The following is an 18,050-nucleotide window of genomic DNA, read 5'->3' on the forward strand; positions in this document are numbered from 1 at the left end:
TGGACATTTGGAGCGCTAAGAGAGTAGTAGTGGAAAAAGGAATATATTCAAATATAAACTACACAGAAGCATTCTGTGAAACTTCTTTCTGATCTGAGCATTCAGCTAACAGAGTTAAACCATACTTTTGATTGAGCAGTTTTGAAACACTCTGTCTGTAGAAAATGCAACTGGACATTCGTAGCGCTAAGTGGGTAATAGTGGAAAAAAGAATATGTTCAAATATAAACTACACAGAAGCATTGTATGAAACATCTTTCTGTTCTGTGCATTCAACTAACAGAGTTGAACCTTACTTTTGATTGAGCCTTTCTGAAACACTCTTTCTGTAGAAACTGCAATTGGACATTCTGAGCGCTAAGAGGCCTATATTGGGAAAAATAATATCTTCAAATAAAAACTACACAGAAGCATTGTGTGAAACTTATTTCTGATATGTTCATTAAGCTAACGGAGTTAAACCATACTTTTGATTGCGCAGTTCTAAACACTCTTTCTGTAGAAAATGCAAGTGGACATTCTGAGCGCTAAGAGGGTAATAGTGGAAAAAGGAATATATTCAAATATAAACTACACAGTAGCATTCTGTGAAAATTCTTTCTGTTCTGTGCATTCAACTAACAGAGTTGAACCTTACTTTTGATTGAGCCGTTCTGAAACACTCTTTCTGTAGAAACTGCAATTGGACATGCTAAGCGCTAAGAGGCCTAAATTGGGAAAAAGATTATCTTCAAATAAAAACTACACCGATGCATTCTGTGAAACTTATTTCTGATCTGTAAATTCAGTTAACAGAGATAAAACATATTTTTGATTGAGCAGTTATGAAACACTCTTTTTGTAGAAAATGCAAGTGGAGATTCGGAGCGCTAAGAGGGTAATAGTGGAAAAAGGAATGTCTTCAAATATAAAATAAACAGAATCATTCGGGGAAACTTCTTTCTGATCTGTGCATTCAGCTAACAGAGTTAAACCATACTTTTGATTGAGCAGATCTGAACACTCTTTCTGTAGAAAATGCAACTGGACATTTGGAGCGCTAAGAGCGTAGTAGTGGAAAAAGGAATATATTCAAATATAAACTACACAGAAGCAATCTGTGAAACTTCTTTCTTATCTGAGCATTCAGCTAACAGATTTAAACCATACTTTTGATTGAGCAGTTTTGAAACACTCTGTCTGTAGAAAATGCAACTGGACATTCGTAGCGCTAAGTGGGTAATAGTGGAAAAAAGAATATTTTCAAATATAAACTACACAGAAGCATTCTATGAAACTTCTTTCTGTTCTGTGCATTCAAATAACAGAGTTGAACCTTACTTTTGATTGAGCCGTTCTGAAACACTCTTTCTGTAGAAACTGCAATTGGACATTCTGAGCGCTAAGAGGCCTATATTGGGAAAAAGAATGTCTACAAATAAAAACTACACAGAAGAATTGTGTGAAACTTCTTTCTGTTCTGTTTGTTCAACTAAAAGAGTTGAACCTTAGTTTTGATTGAGCCGTTCTGAAACACTCTTTCTGTAGAAAATGCAAGTGGAGATTCGGAGCGCTAAGAGGGTAATAGTGGAAAAAGGAATGTCTCCAAATATAAACTAAACAGAATCATTCTGTGAAACTTCTTTCTGATCTGTGCATTCAGCTAACAGAGTTAAACCATACTTTTGATTGAGCAGATCTGAACACTCTTTCTGTAGAAAATGCAACTGGACATTTGGAGCGCTAAGAGAGTAGTAGTGGAAAAAGGAATATATTCAAATATAAACTACACAGAAGCATTCTGTGAAACTTCTTTCTGTTCTGAGCATTCAGCTAACAGAGTTAAACCATACTTTTGATTGAGCAGTTTTGAAACACTCTGTCTGTAGAATATGCAACTGGACATTCGTAGCGCTAAGTGGGTAAGAGTGGAAAAAAGAATATGTTCAAATATAAACTACACAGAAGCATTGTATGAAACTTCTTTCTGTTCTGTGCATTCAACTAACAGAGTTGAACCTTACTTTTGATTGAGCCTTTCTGAAACACTCTTTCTGTAGAAACTGCAATTGGAAATTCTGAGCGCTAAGAGGCCTATATTGGGAAAAATAATATCTTCAAATAAAAACTACACAGAAGCATTGTGTGAAACTTATTTCTGATATGTTCATTAAGCTAACAGAGTTAAACCATACTTTTGATTGCGCAGTTCTGAACACTCTTTCTGTAGAAAATGCAAGTGGACATTCTGAGCGCTAAGAGGGTAATAGTGGAAAAAGGAATATATTCAAATATAAACTACACAGTAGCATTCTGTGAAAATTCTTTCTGTTCTGTGCATTCAACTAACAGAGTTGAACCTTACTTTTGATTGAGCCGTTCTGAAACACTCTTTCTGTAGAAACTGCAATTGGACATGCTAAGCGCTAAGAGGCCTACATTGGGAAAAAGAATATCTTCAAATAAAAACTACACAGATGCATTCTGTGAAACTTATTTCTGATCTGTAAATTCAGTTAACAGAGATAAAACATATTTTTGATTGAGCAGTTATGAAACACTCCTTTTGTAGAAAATGCAAGTGGAGATTCGGAGCGCTAAGAGGGTAATAGTGGAAAAAGGAATGTCTTCAAATATAAACTACACAGAATCATTCGGTGAAACTTCTTTCTGATCTGTGCATTCAGCTAACAGAGTTAAACCATACTTTTGATTGAGCAGATCTGAACACTCTTTCTGTAGAAAATGCAACTGGACATTTGGAGCGCTAAGAGAGTAGTAGTGGAAAAAGGAATATATTCAAATATAAACTACACAGAAGCATTCTGTGAAACTTCTTTCTGATCTGAGCATTCAGCTAACAGAGTTAAACCATACTTTTGATTGAGCAGTTTTGAAACACTCTGTCTGTAGAAAATGCAACTGGACATTCGTAGCGCTAAGTGGGTAATAGTGGAAAAAAGAATATGTTCAAATATAAACTACACAGAAGCATTGTATGAAACTTCTTTCTGTTCTGTGCATTCAACTAACAGAGTTGAACCTTACTTTTGATTGAGCCTTTCTGAAACACTCTTTCTGTAGAAACTGCAATTGGACATTCTGAGCGCTAAGAGGCCTATATTGGGAAAAATAATATCTTCAAATAAAAACTACACAGAAGCATTGTGTGAAACTTATTTCTGATATGTTCATTAAGCTAACGGAGTTAAACCATACTTTTGATTGCGCAGTTCTAAACACTCTTTCTGTAGAAAATGCAAGTGGACATTCTGAGCGCTAAGAGGGTAATAGTGGAAAAAGGAATATATTCAAATATAAACTACACAGTAGCATTCTGTGAAAATTCTTTCTGTTCTGTGCATTCAACTAACAGAGTTGAACCTTACTTTTGATTGAGCCGTTCTGAAACACTCTTTCTGTAGAAACTGCAATTGGACATGCTAAGCGCTAAGAGGCCTAAATTGGGAAAAAGATTATCTTCAAATAAAAACTACACCGATGCATTCTGTGAAACTTATTTCTGATCTGTAAATTCAGTTAACAGAGATAAAACATATTTTTGATTGAGCAGTTATGAAACACTCTTTTTGTAGAAAATGCAAGTGGAGATTCGGAGCGCTAAGAGGGTAATAGTGGAAAAAGGAATGTCTTCAAATATAAAATAAACAGAATCATTCGGGGAAACTTCTTTCTGATCTGTGCATTCAGCTAACAGAGTTAAACCATACTTTTGATTGAGCAGATCTGAACACTCTTTCTGTAGAAAATGCAACTGGACATTTGGAGCGCTAAGAGCGTAGTAGTGGAAAAAGGAATATATTCAAATATAAACTACACAGAAGCAATCTGTGCAACTTCTTTCTTATCTGAGCATTCAGCTAACAGATTTAAACCATACTTTTGATTGAGCAGTTTTGAAACACTCTGTCTGTAGAAAATGCAACTGGACATTCGTAGCGCTAAGTGGGTAATAGTGGAAAAAAGAATATTTTCAAATATAAACTACACAGAAGCATTCTATGAAACTTCTTTCTGTTCTGTGCATTCAAATAACAGAGTTGAACCTTACTTTTGATTGAGCCGTTCTGAAACACTCTTTCTGTAGAAACTGCAATTGGACATTCTGAGCGCTAAGAGGCCTATATTGGGAAAAAGAATGTCTACAAATAAAAACTACACAGAAGAATTGTGTGAAACTTCTTTCTGTTCTGTTTGTTCAACTAAAAGAGTTGAACCTTAGTTTTGATTGAGCCGTTCTGAAACACTCTTTCTGTAGAAAATGCAAGTGGAGATTCGGAGCGCTAAGAGGGTAATAGTGGAAAAAGGAATGTCTCCAAATATAAACTACACAGAATCATTCTGTGAAACTTCTTTCTGATCTGTGCATTCAGCTAACAGAGTTAAACCATACTTTTGATTGAGCAGATCTGAACACTCTTTCTGTAGAAAATGCAACTGGACATTTGGAGCGCTAAGAGAGTAGTAGTGGAAAAAGGAATATATTCAAATATAAACTACACAGAAGCATTCTGTGAAACTCCTTTCTGTTCTGAGCATTCAGCTAACAGAGTTAAACCATACTTTTGATTGAGCAGTTTTGAAACACTCTGTCTGTAGAATATGCAACTGGACATTCGTAGCGCTAAGTGGGTAAGAGTGGAAAAAAGAATATGTTCAAATATAAACTACACAGAAGCATTGTATGAAACTTCTTTCTGTTCTGTGCATTCAACTAACAGAGTTGAACCTTACTTTTGATTGAGCCTTTCTGAAACACTCTTTCTGTAGAAACTGCAATTGGAAATTCTGAGCGCTAAGAGGCCTATATTGGGAAAAATAATATCTTCAAATAAAAACTACACAGAAGCATTGTGTGAAACTTATTTCTGATATGTTCATTAAGCTAACAGAGTTAAACCATACTTTTGATTGCGCAGTTCTGAACACTCTTTCTGTAGAAAATGCAAGTGGACATTCTGAGCGCTAAGAGGGTAATAGTGGAAAAAGGAATATATTCAAATATAAACTACACAGTAGCATTCTGTGAAAATTCTTTCTGTTCTGTGCATTCAACTAACAGAGTTGAACCTTACTTTTGATTGAGCCGTTCTGAAACACTCTTTCTGTAGAAACTGCAATTGGACATGCTAAGCGCTAAGAGGCCTACATTGGGAAAAAGAATATCTTCAAATAAAAACTACACAGATGCATTCTGTGAAACTTATTTCTGATCTGTAAATTCAGTTAACAGAGATAAAACATATTTTTGATTGAGCAGTTATGAAACACTCCTTTTGTAGAAAATGCAAGTGGAGATTCGGAGCGCTAAGAGGGTAATAGTGGAAAAAGGAATGTCTTCAAATATAAACTACACAGAATCATTCGGTGAAACTTCTTTCTGATCTGTGCATTCAGCTAACAGAGTTAAACCATACTTTTGATTGAGCAGATCTGAACACTCTTTCTGTAGAAAATGCAACTGGACATTTGGAGCGCTAAGAGAGTAGTAGTGGAAAAAGGAATATATTCAAATATAAACTACACAGAAGCATTCTGTGAAACTTCTTTCTGATCTGAGCATTCAGCTAACAGAGTTAAACCATACTTTTGATTGAGCAGTTTTGAAACACTCTGTCTGTAGAAAATGCAACTGGACATTCGTAGCGCTAAGTGGGTAATAGTGGAAAAAAGAATATGTTCAAATATAAACTACACAGAAGCATTGTATGAAACTTCTTTCTGTTCTGTGCATTCAACTAACAGAGTTGAACCTTACTTTTGATTGAGCCTTTCTGAAACACTCTTTCTGTAGAAACTGCAATTGGACATTCTGAGCGCTAAGAGGCCTATATTGGGAAAAATAATATCTTCAAATAAAAACTACACAGAAGCATTGTGTGAAACTTATTTCTGATATGTTCATTAAGCTAACGGAGTTAAACCATACTTTTGATTGCGCAGTTCTAAACACTCTTTCTGTAGAAAATGCAAGTGGACATTCTGAGCGCTAAGAGGGTAATAGTGGAAAAAGGAATATATTCAAATATAAACTACACAGTAGCATTCTGTGAAAATTCTTTCTGTTCTGTGCATTCAACTAACAGAGTTGAACCTTACTTTTGATTGAGCCGTTCTGAAACACTCTTTCTGTAGAAACTGCAATTGGACATGCTAAGCGCTAAGAGGCCTAAATTGGGAAAAAGATTATCTTCAAATAAAAACTACACCGATGCATTCTGTGAAACTTATTTCTGATCTGTAAATTCAGTTAACAGAGATAAAACATATTTTTGATTGAGCAGTTATGAAACACTCTTTTTGTAGAAAATGCAAGTGGAGATTCGGAGCGCTAAGAGGGTAATAGTGGAAAAAGGAATGTCTTCAAATATAAAATAAACAGAATCATTCGGGGAAACTTCTTTCTGATCTGTGCATTCAGCTAACAGAGTTAAACCATACTTTTGATTGAGCAGATCTGAACACTCTTTCTGTAGAAAATGCAACTGGACATTTGGAGCGCTAAGAGCGTAGTAGTGGAAAAAGGAATATATTCAAATATAAACTACACAGAAGCAATCTGTGAAACTTCTTTCTTATCTGAGCATTCAGCTAACAGAGTTAAACCATACTTTTGATTGAGCAGTTTTGAAACACTCTGTCTGTAGAATATGCAACTGGACATTCGTAGCGCTAAGTGGGTAATAGTGGAAAAAAGAATATGTTCAAATATAAACTACACAGAAGCATTGTATGAAACTTCTTTCTGTTCTGTGCATTCAACTAACAGAGTTGAACCTTACTTTTGATTGAGCCTTTCTGAAACACTCTTTCTGTAGAAACTGCAATTGGAAATTCTGAGCGCTAAGAGGCCTATATTGGGAAAAATAATATCTTCAAATAAAAACTACACAGAAGCATTGTGTGAAACTTATTTCTGATATGTTCATTAAGCTAACAGAGTTAAACCATACTTTTGATTGCGCAGTTCTGAACACTCTTTCTGTAGAAAATGCAAGTGGACATTCTGAGCGCTAAGAGGGTAATAGTGGAAAAAGGAATATATTCAAATATAAACTACACAGTAGCATTCTGTGAAAATACTTTCTGTTCTGTGCATTCAACTAACAGAGTTGAACCTTACTTTTGATTGAGCCGTTCTGAAACACTCTTTCTGTAGAAACTGCAATTGGACATGCTAAGCGCTAAGAGGCCTACATTGGGAAAAAGAATATCTTCAAATAAAAACTACACAGATGCATTCTGTGAAACTTATTTCTGATCTGTAAATTCTGTTAACAGAGATAAAACATATTTTTGATTGAGCAGTTATGAAACACTCCTTTTGTAGAAAATGCAAGTGGAGATTCGGAGCGCTAAGAGGGTAATAGTGGAAAAAGGAATGTCTTCAAATATAAACTACACAGAATCATTCGGTGAAACTTCTTTCTGATCTGTGCATTCAGCTAACAGAGTTAAACCATACTTTTGATTGAGCAGATCTGAACACTCTTTCTGTAGAAAATGCAACTGGACATTTGTAGCGCTAAGAGAGTAGTAGTGGAAAAAGGAATATATTCAAATATAAACTACACAGAAGCATTCTGTGAAACTTCTTTCTGATCTGAGCATTCAGCTAACAGAGTTAAACCATACTTTTGATTGAGCAGTTTTGAAACACTCTGTCTGTAGAAAATGCAACTGGACATTCGTAGCGCTAAGTGGGTAATAGTGGAAAAAAGAATATGTTCAAATATAAACTACACAGAAGCATTGTATGAAACTTCTTTCTGTTCTGTGCATTCAACTAACAGAGTTGAACCTTACTTTTGATTGAGCCTTTCTGAAACACTCTTTCTGTAGAAACTGCAATTGGACATTCTGAGCGCTAAGAGGCCTATATTGGGAAAAATAATATCTTCAAATAAAAACTACACAGAAGCATTGTGTGAAACTTATTTCTGATATGTTCATTAAGCTAACGGAGTTAAACCATACTTTTGATTGCGCAGTTCTGAACACTCTTTCTGTAGAAAATGCAAGTGGACATTCTGAGCGCTAAGAGGGTAATAGTGGAAAAAGGAATATATTCAAATATAAACTACACAGTAGCATTCTGTGAAAATTCTTTCTGTTCTGTGCATTCAACTAACAGAGTTGAACCTTACTTTTGATTGAGCCGTTCTGAAACACTCTTTCTGTAGAAACTGCAATTGGACATGCTAAGCGCAAAGAGGCCTACATTGGGAAAAAGAATATCTTCAAATAAAAACTACACAGATGCATTCTGTGAAACTTATTTCTGATCTGTAAATTCAGTTAACAGAGATAAAACATATTTTTGATTGAGCAGTTATGAAACACTCCTTTTGTAGAAAATGCAAGTGGAGATTCGGAGCGCTAAGAGGGTAATAGTGGAAAAAGGAATGTCTTCAAATATAAACTACACAGAATCATTCGGTGAAACTTCTTTCTGATCTGTGCACTCAGCTAACAGAGTTAAACCATACTTTTGATTGAGCAGATCTGAACACTCTTTCTGTAGAAAATGCAACTGGACATTTGGAGCGCTAAGAGAGTAGTAGTGGAAAAAGGAATATATTCAAATATAAACTACACAGAAGCATTCTGTGAAACTTCTTTCTGATCTGAGCATTCAGCTAACAGAGTTAAACCATACTTTTGATTGAGCAGTTTTGAAACACTCTGTCTGTAGAAAATGCAACTGGACATTCGTAGCGCTAAGTGGGTAATAGTGGAAAAAAGAATATGTTCAAATATAAACTACACAGAAGCATTGTATGAAACTTCTTTCTGTTCTGTGCATTCAACTAACAGAGTTGAACCTTACTTTTGATTGAGCCTTTCTGAAACACTCTTTCTGTAGAAACTGCAATTGGACATTCTGAGCGCTAAGAGGCCTATATTGGGAAAAATAATATCTTCAAATAAAAACTACACAGAAGCATTGTGTGAAACTTATTTCTGATATGTTCATTAAGCTAACGGAGTTAAACCATACTTTTGATTGCGCAGTTCTAAACACTCTTTCTGTAGAAAATGCAAGTGGACATTCTGAGCGCTAAGAGGGTAATAGTGGAAAAAGGAATATATTCAAATATAAACTACACAGTAGCATTCTGTGAAAATTCTTTCTGTTCTGTGCATTCAACTAACAGAGTTGAACCTTACTTTTGATTGAGCCGTTCTGAAACACTCTTTCTGTAGAAACTGCAATTGGACATGCTAAGCGCTAAGAGGCCTAAATTGGGAAAAAGATTATCTTCAAATAAAAACTACACCGATGCATTCTGTGAAACTTATTTCTGATCTGTAAATTCAGTTAACAGAGATAAAACATATTTTTGATTGAGCAGTTATGAAACACTCTTTTTGTAGAAAATGCAAGTGGAGATTCGGAGCCCTAAGAGGGTAATAGTGGAAAAAGGAATGTCTTCAAATATAAAATAAACAGAATCATTCGGGGAAACTTCTTTCTGATCTGTGCATTCAGCTAACAGAGTTAAACCATACTTTTGATTGAGCAGATCTGAACACTCTTTCTGTAGAAAATGCAACTGGACATTTGGAGCGCTAAGAGCGTAGTAGTGGAAAAAGGAATATATTCAAATATAAACTACACAGAAGCAATCTGTGAAACTTCTTTCTTATCTGAGCATTCAGCTAACAGATTTAAACCATACTTTTGATTGAGCAGTTTTGAAACACTCTGTCTGTAGAAAATGCAACTGGACATTCGTAGCGCTAAGTGGGTAATAGTGGAAAAAAGAATATTTTCAAATATAAACTACACAGAAGCATTCTATGAAACTTCTTTCTGTTCTGTGCATTCAAATAACAGAGTTGAACCTTACTTTTGATTGAGCCGTTCTGAAACACTCTTTCTGTAGAAACTGCAATTGGACATTCTGAGCGCTAAGAGGCCTATATTGGGAAAAAGAATGTCTACAAATAAAAACTACACAGAAGAATTGTGTGAAACTTCTTTCTGTTCTGTTTGTTCAACTAAAAGAGTTGAACCTTAGTTTTGATTGAGCCGTTCTGAAACACTCTTTCTGTAGAAAATGCAAGTGGAGATTCGGAGCGCTAAGAGGGTAATAGTGGAAAAAGGAATGTCTCCAAATATAAACTACACAGAATCATTCTGTGAAACTTCTTTCTGATCTGTGCATTCAGCTAACAGAGTTAAACCATACTTTTGATTGAGCAGATCTGAACACTCTTTCTGTAGAAAATGCAACTGGACATTTGGAGCGCTAAGAGAGTAGTAGTGGAAAAAGGAATATATTCAAATATAAACTACACAGAAGCATTCTGTGAAACTTCTTTCTGTTCTGAGCATTCAGCTAACAGAGTTAAACCATACTTTTGATTGAGCAGTTTTGAAACACTCTGTCTGTAGAATATGCAACTGGACATTCGTAGCGCTAAGTGGGTAAGAGTGGAAAAAAGAATATGTTCAAATATAAACTACACAGAAGCATTGTATGAAACTTCTTTCTCTTCTGTGCATTCAACTAACAGAGTTGAACCTTACTTTTGATTGAGCCTTTCTGAAACACTCTTTCTGTAGAAACTGCAATTGGAAATTCTGAGCGCTAAGAGGCCTATATTGGGAAAAATAATATCTTCAAATAAAAACTACACAGAAGCATTGTGTGAAACTTATTTCTGATATGTTCATTAAGCTAACAGAGTTAAACCATACTTTTGATTGCGCAGTTCTGAACACTCTTTCTGTAGAAAATGCAAGTGGACATTCTGAGCGCTAAGAGGGTAATAGTGGAAAAAGGAATATATTCAAATATAAACTACACAGTAGCATTCTGTGAAAATTCTTTCTGTTCTGTGCATTCAACTAACAGAGTTGAACCTTACTTTTGATTGAGCCGTTCTGAAACACTCTTTCTGTAGAAACTGCAATTGGACATGCTAAACGCTAAGAGGCCTACATTGGGAAAAAGAATATCTTCAAATAAAAACTACACAGATGCATTCTGTGAAACTTATTTCTGATCTGTAAATTCAGTTAACAGAGATAAAACATATTTTTGATTGAGCAGTTATGAAACACTCCTTTTGTAGAAAATGCAAGTGGAGATTCGGAGCGCTAAGAAGGTAATAGTGGAAAAAGGAATGTCTTCAAATATAAACTACACAGAATCATTCGGTGAAACTTCTTTCTGATCTGTGCATTCAGCTAACAGAGTTAAACCACACTTTTGATTGAGCAGATCTGAACACTCTTTCTGTAGAAAATGCAACTGGACATTTGGAGCGCTAAGAGAGTAGTAGTGGAAAAAGGAATATATTCAAATATAAACTACACAGAAGCATTCTGTGAAACTTCTTTCTGATCTGAGCATTCAGCTAACAGAGTTAAACCATACTTTTGATTGAGCAGTTTTGAAACACTCTGTCTGTAGAAAATGCAACTGGACATTCGTAGCGCTAAGTGGGTAATAGTGGAAAAAAGAATATGTTCAAATATAAACTACACAGAAGCATTGTATGAAACTTCTTTCTGTTCTGTGCATTCAACTAACAGAGTTGAACCTTACTTTTGATTGAGCCTTTCTGAAACACTCTTTCTGTAGAAACTGCAATTGGACATTCTGAGCGCTAAGAGGCCTATATTGGGAAAAATAATATCTTCAAATAAAAACTACACAGAAGCATTGTGTGAAACTTATTTCTGATATGTTCATTAAGCTAACGGAGTTAAACCATACTTTTGATTGCGCAGTTCTAAACACTCTTTCTGTAGAAAATGCAAGTGGACATTCTGAGCGCTAAGAGGGTAATAGTGGAAAAAGGAATATATTCAAATATAAACTACACAGTAGCATTCTGTGAAAATTCTTTCTGTTCTGTGCATTCAACTAACAGAGTTGAACCTTACTTTTGATTGAGCCGTTCTGAAACACTCTTTCTGTAGAAACTGCAATTGGACATGCTAAGCGCTAAGAGGCCTAAATTGGGAAAAAGATTATCTTCAAATAAAAACTACACCGATGCATTCTGTGAAACTTATTTCTGATCTGTAAATTCAGTTAACAGAGATAAAACATATTTTTGATTGAGCAGTTATGAAACACTCTTTTTGTAGAAAATGCAAGTGGAGATTCGGAGCGCTAAGAGGGTAATAGTGGAAAAAGGAATGTCTTCAAATATAAAATAAACAGAATCATTCGGGGAAACTTCTTTCTGATCTGTGCATTCAGCTAACAGAGTTAAACCATACTTTTGATTGAGCAGATCTGAACACTCTTTCTGTAGAAAATGCAACTGGACATTTGGAGCGCTAAGAGCGTAGTAGTGGAAAAAGGAATATATTCAAATATAAACTACACAGAAGCAATCTGTGAAACTTCTTTCTTATCTGAGCATTCAGCTAACAGATTTAAACCATACTTTTGATTGAGCAGTTTTGAAACACTCTGTCTGTAGAAAATGCAACTGGACATTCGTAGCGCTAAGTGGGTAATAGTGGAAAAAAGAATATTTTCAAATATAAACTACACAGAAGCATTCTATGAAACTTCTTTCTGTTCTGTGCATTCAAATAACAGAGTTGAACCTTACTTTTGATTGAGCCGTTCTGAAACACTCTTTCTGTAGAAACTGCAATTGGACATTCTGAGCGCTAAGAGGCCTATATTGGGAAAAAGAATGTCTACAAATAAAAACTACACAGAAGAATTGTGTGAAACTTCTTTCTGTTCTGTTTGTTCAACTAAAAGAGTTGAACCTTAGTTTTGATTGAGCCGTTCTGAAACACTCTTTCTGTAGAAAATGCAAGTGGAGATTCGGAGCGCTAAGAGGGTAATAGTGGAAAAAGGAATGTCTCCAAATATAAACTACACAGAATCATTCTGTGAAACTTCTTTCTGATCTGTGCATTCAGCTAACAGAGTTAAACCATACTTTTGATTGAGCAGATCTGAACACTCTTTCTGTAGAAAATGCAACTGGACATTTGGAGCGCTAAGAGAGTAGTAGTGGAAAAAGGAATATATTCAAATATAAACTACACAGAAGCATTCTGTGAAACTTCTTTCTGTTCTGAGCATTCAGCTAACAGAGTTAAACCATACTTTTGATTGAGCAGTTTTGAAACACTCTGTCTGTAGAATATGCAACTGGACATTCGTAGCGCTAAGTGGGTAAGAGTGGAAAAAAGAATATGTTCAAATATAAACTACACAGAAGCATTGTATGAAACTTCTTTCTCTTCTGTGCATTCAACTAACAGAGTTGAACCTTACTATTGATTGAGCCTTTCTGAAACACTCTTTCTGTAGAAACTGCAATTGGAAATTCTGAGCGCTAAGAGGCCTATATTGGGAAAAATAATATCTTCAAATAAAAACTACACAGAAGCATTGTGTGAAACTTATTTCTGATATGTTCATTAAGCTAACGGAGTTAAACCATACTTTTGATTGCGCAGTTCTGAACACTCTTTCTGTAGAAAATGCAAGTGGACATTCTGAGCGCTAAGAGGGTAATAGTGGAAAAAGGAATATATTCAAATATAAACTACACAGTAGCATTCTGTGAAAATTCTTTCTGTTCTGTGCATTCAACTAACAGATTTGAACCTTACTTTTGATTGAGCCGTTCTGAAACACTCTTTCTGTAGAAACTGCAATTGGACATGCTAAGCGCTAAGAGGCCTACATTGGGAAAAAGAATATCTTCAAATAAAAACTACACAGATGCATTCTGTGAAACTTATTTCTGATCTGTAAATTCAGTTAACAGAGATAAAACATATTTTTGATTGAGCAGTTATGAAACACTCCTTTTGTAGAAAATGCAAGTGGAGATTCGGAGCGCTAAGAGGGTAATAGTGGAAAAAGGAATGTCTTCAAATATAAACTACACAGAATCATTCGGTGAAACTTCTTTCTGATCTGTGCATTCAGCTAACAGAGTTAAACCATACTTTTGATTGAGCAGATCTGAACACTCTTTCTGTAGAAAATGCAACTGGACATTTGGAGCGCTAAGAGAGTAGTAGTGGAAAAAGGAATATATTCAAATATAAACTACACAGAAGCATTCTGTGAAACTTCTTTCTGATCTGAGCATTCAGCTAACAGAGTTAAACCATACTTTTGATTGAGCAGTTTTGAAACACTCTGTCTGTAGAAAATGCAACTGGACATTCGTAGCGCTAAGTGGGTAATAGTGGAAAAAAGAATATTTTCAAATATAAACTACACAGAAGCATTCTATGAAACTTCTTTCTGTTCTGTGCATTCAAATAACAGAGTTGAACCTTACTTTTGATTGAGCCGTTCTGAAACACTCTTTCTGTAGAAACTGCAATTGGACATTCTGAGCGCTAAGAGGCCTATATTGGGAAAAAGAATGTCTACAAATAAAAACTACACAGAAGAATTGTGTGAAACTTCTTTCTGTTCTGTTTGTTCAACTAAAAGAGTTGAACCTTAGTTTTGATTGAGCCGTTCTGAAACACTCTTTCTGTAGAAAATGCAAGTGGAGATTCGGAGCGCTAAGAGGGTAATAGTGGAAAAAGGAATGTCTCCAAATATAAACTACACAGAATCATTCTGTGAAACTTCTTTCTGATCTGTGCATTCAGCTAACAGAGTTAAACCATACTTTTGATTGAGCAGATCTGAACACTCTTTCTGTAGAAAATGCAACTGGACATTTGGAGCGCTAAGAGAGTAGTAGTGGAAAAAGGAATATATTCAAATATAAACTACACAGAAGCATTCTGTGAAACTTCTTTCTGTTCTGAGCATTCAGCTAACAGAGTTAAACCATACTTTTGATTGAGCAGTTTTGAAACACTCTGTCTGTAGAATATGCAACTGGACATTCGTAGCGCTAAGTGGGTAAGAGTGGAAAAAAGAATATGTTCAAATATAAACTACACAGAAGCATTGTATGAAACTTCTTTCTGTTCTGTGCATTCAACTAACAGAGTTGAACCTTACTTTTGATTGAGCCTTTCTGAAACACTCTTTCTGTAGAAACTGCAATTGGAAATTCTGAGCGCTAAGAGGACTATATTGGGAAAAATAATATCTTCAAATAAAAACTACACAGAAGCATTGTGTGAAACTTATTTCTGATATGTTCATTAAGCTAACAGAGTTAAACCATACTTTTGATTGCGCAGTTCTGAACACTCTTTCTGTAGAAAATGCAAGTGGACATTCTGAGCGCTAAGAGGGTAATAGTGGAAAAAGGAATATATTCAAATATAAACTACACAGTAGCATTCTGTGAAAATTCTTTCTGTTCTGTGCATTCAACTAACAGAGTTGAACCTTACTTTTGATTGAGCCGTTCTGAAACACTCTTTCTGTAGAAACTGCAATTGGACATGCTAAGCGCTAAGAGGCCTACATTGGGAAAAAGAATATCTTCAAATAAAAACTACACAGATGCATTCTGTGAAAATTATTTCTGATCTGTAAATTCAGTTAACAGAGATAAAACATATTTTTGATTGAGCAGTTATGAAACACTCCTTTTGTAGAAAATGCAAGTGGAGATTCGGAGCGCTAAGAGGGTAATAGTGGAAAAAGGAATGTCTTCAAATATAAACTACACAGAATCATTCGGTGAAACTTCTTTCTGATCTGTGCATTCAGCTAACAGAGTTAAACCATACTTTTGATTGAGCAGATCTGAACACTCTTTCTGTAGAAAATGCAACTGGACATTTGGAGCGCTAAGAGAGTAGTAGTGGAAAAAGGAATATATTCAAATATAAACTACACAGAAGCATTCTGTGAAACTTCTTTCTGATCTGAGCATTCAGCTAACAGAGTTAAACCATACTTTTGATTGAGCAGTTTTGAAACACTCTGTCTGTAGAAAATGCAACTGGACATTCGTAGCGCTAAGTGGGTAATAGTGGAAAAAAGAATATGTTCAAATATAAACTACACAGAAGCATTGTATGAAACTTCTTTCTGTTCTGTGCATTCAACTAACAGAGTTGAACCTTACTTTTGATTGAGCCTTTCTGAAACACTCTTTCTGTAGAAACTGCAATTGGACATTCTGAGCGCTAAGAGGCCTATATTGGGAAAAATAATATCTTCAAATAAAAACTACACAGAAGCATTGTGTGAAACTTATTTCTGATATGTTCATTAAGCTAACGGAGTTAAACCATACTTTTGATTGCGCAGTTCTGAACACTCTTTCTGTAGAAAATGCAAGTGGACATTCTGAGCGCTAAGAGGGTAATAGTGGAAAAAGGAATATATTCAAATATAAACTACACAGTAGCATTCTGTGAAAATTCTTTCTGTTCTGTGCATTCAACTAACAGAGTTGAACCTTACTTTTGATTGAGCCGTTCTGAAACACTCTTTCTGTAGAAACTGCAATTGGACATGCTAAGCGCTAAGAGGCCTAAATTGGGAAAAAGATTATCTTCAAATAAAAACTACACCGATGCATTCTGTGAAACTTATTTCTGATCTGTAAATTCAGTTAACAGAGATAAAACATATTTTTGATTGAGCAGTTATGAAACACTCTTTTTGTAGAAAATGCAAGTGGAGATTCGGAGCGCTAAGAGGGTAATAGTGGAAAAAGGAATGTCTTCAAATATAAAATAAACAGAATCATTCGGGGAAACTTCTTTCTGATCTGTGCATTCAGCTAACAGAGTTAAACCATACTTTTGATTGAGCAGATCTGAACACTCTTTCTGTAGAAAATGCAACTGGACATTTGGAGCGCTAAGAGCGTAGTAGTGGAAAAAGGAATATATTCAAATATAAACTACACAGAAGCAATCTGTGAAACTTCTTTCTTATCTGAGCATTCAGCTAACAGATTTAAACCATACTTTTGATTGAGCAGTTTTGAAACACTCTGTCTGTAGAAAATGCAACTGGACATTCGTAGCGCTAAGTGGGTAATAGTGGAAAAAAGAATATTTTCAAATATAAACTACACAGAAGCATTCTATGAAACTTCTTTCTGTTCTGTGCATTCAAATAACAGAGTTGAACCTTACTTTTGATTGAGCCGTTCTGAAACACTCTTTCTGTAGAAACTGCAATTGGACATTCTGAGCGCTAAGAGGCCTATATTGGGAAAAAGAATGTCTACAAATAAAAACTACACAGAAGAATTGTGTGAAACTTCTTTCTGTTCTGTTTGTTCAACTAAAAGAGTTGAACCTTAGTTTTGATTGAGCCGTTCTGAAACACTCTTTCTGTAGAAAATGCAAGTGGAGATTCGGAGCGCTAAGAGGGTAATAGTGGAAAAAGGAATGTCTCCAAATATAAACTACACAGAATCATTCTGTGAAACTTCTTTCTGATCTGTGCATTCAGCTAACAGAGTTAAACCATACTTTTGATTGAGCAGATCTGAACACTCTTTCTGTAGAAAATGCAACTGGACATTTGGAGCGCTAAGAGAGTAGTAGTGGAAAAAGGAATATATTCAAATATAAACTACACAGAAGCATTCTGTGAAACTTCTTTCTGTTCTGAGCATTCAGCTAACAGAGTTAAACCATACTTTTGATTGAGCAGTTTTGAAACACTCTGTCTGTAGAATATGCAACTGGACATTCGTAGCGCTAAGTGGGTAAGAGTGGAAAAAAGAATATGTTCAAATATAAACTACACAGAAGCATTGTATGAAACTTCTTTCTGTTCTGTGCATTCAACTAACAGAGTTGAACCTTACTTTTGATTGAGCCTTTCTGAAACACTCTTTCTGTAGAAACTGCAATTGGAAATTCTGAGCGCTAAGAGGCCTATATTGGGAAAAATAATATCTTCAAATAAAAACTACACAGAAGCATTGTGTGAAACTTATTTCTGATATGTTCATTAAGCTAACAGAGTTAAACCATACTTTTGATTGCGCAGTTCTGAACACTCTTTCTGTAGAAAATGCAAGAGGACATTCTGAGCGCTAAGAGGGTAATAGTGGAAAAAGGAATATATTCAAATATAAACTACACAGTAGCATTCTGTGAAAATTCTTTCTGTTCTGTGCATTCAACTAACAGAGTTGAACCTTACTTT

The sequence above is a fragment of the Symphalangus syndactylus genome, chromosome 2 (assembly GCF_028878055.3).
Source record: "Symphalangus syndactylus isolate Jambi chromosome 2, NHGRI_mSymSyn1-v2.1_pri, whole genome shotgun sequence".
Taxonomy (NCBI): Eukaryota; Metazoa; Chordata; class Mammalia; order Primates; family Hylobatidae; genus Symphalangus; species Symphalangus syndactylus.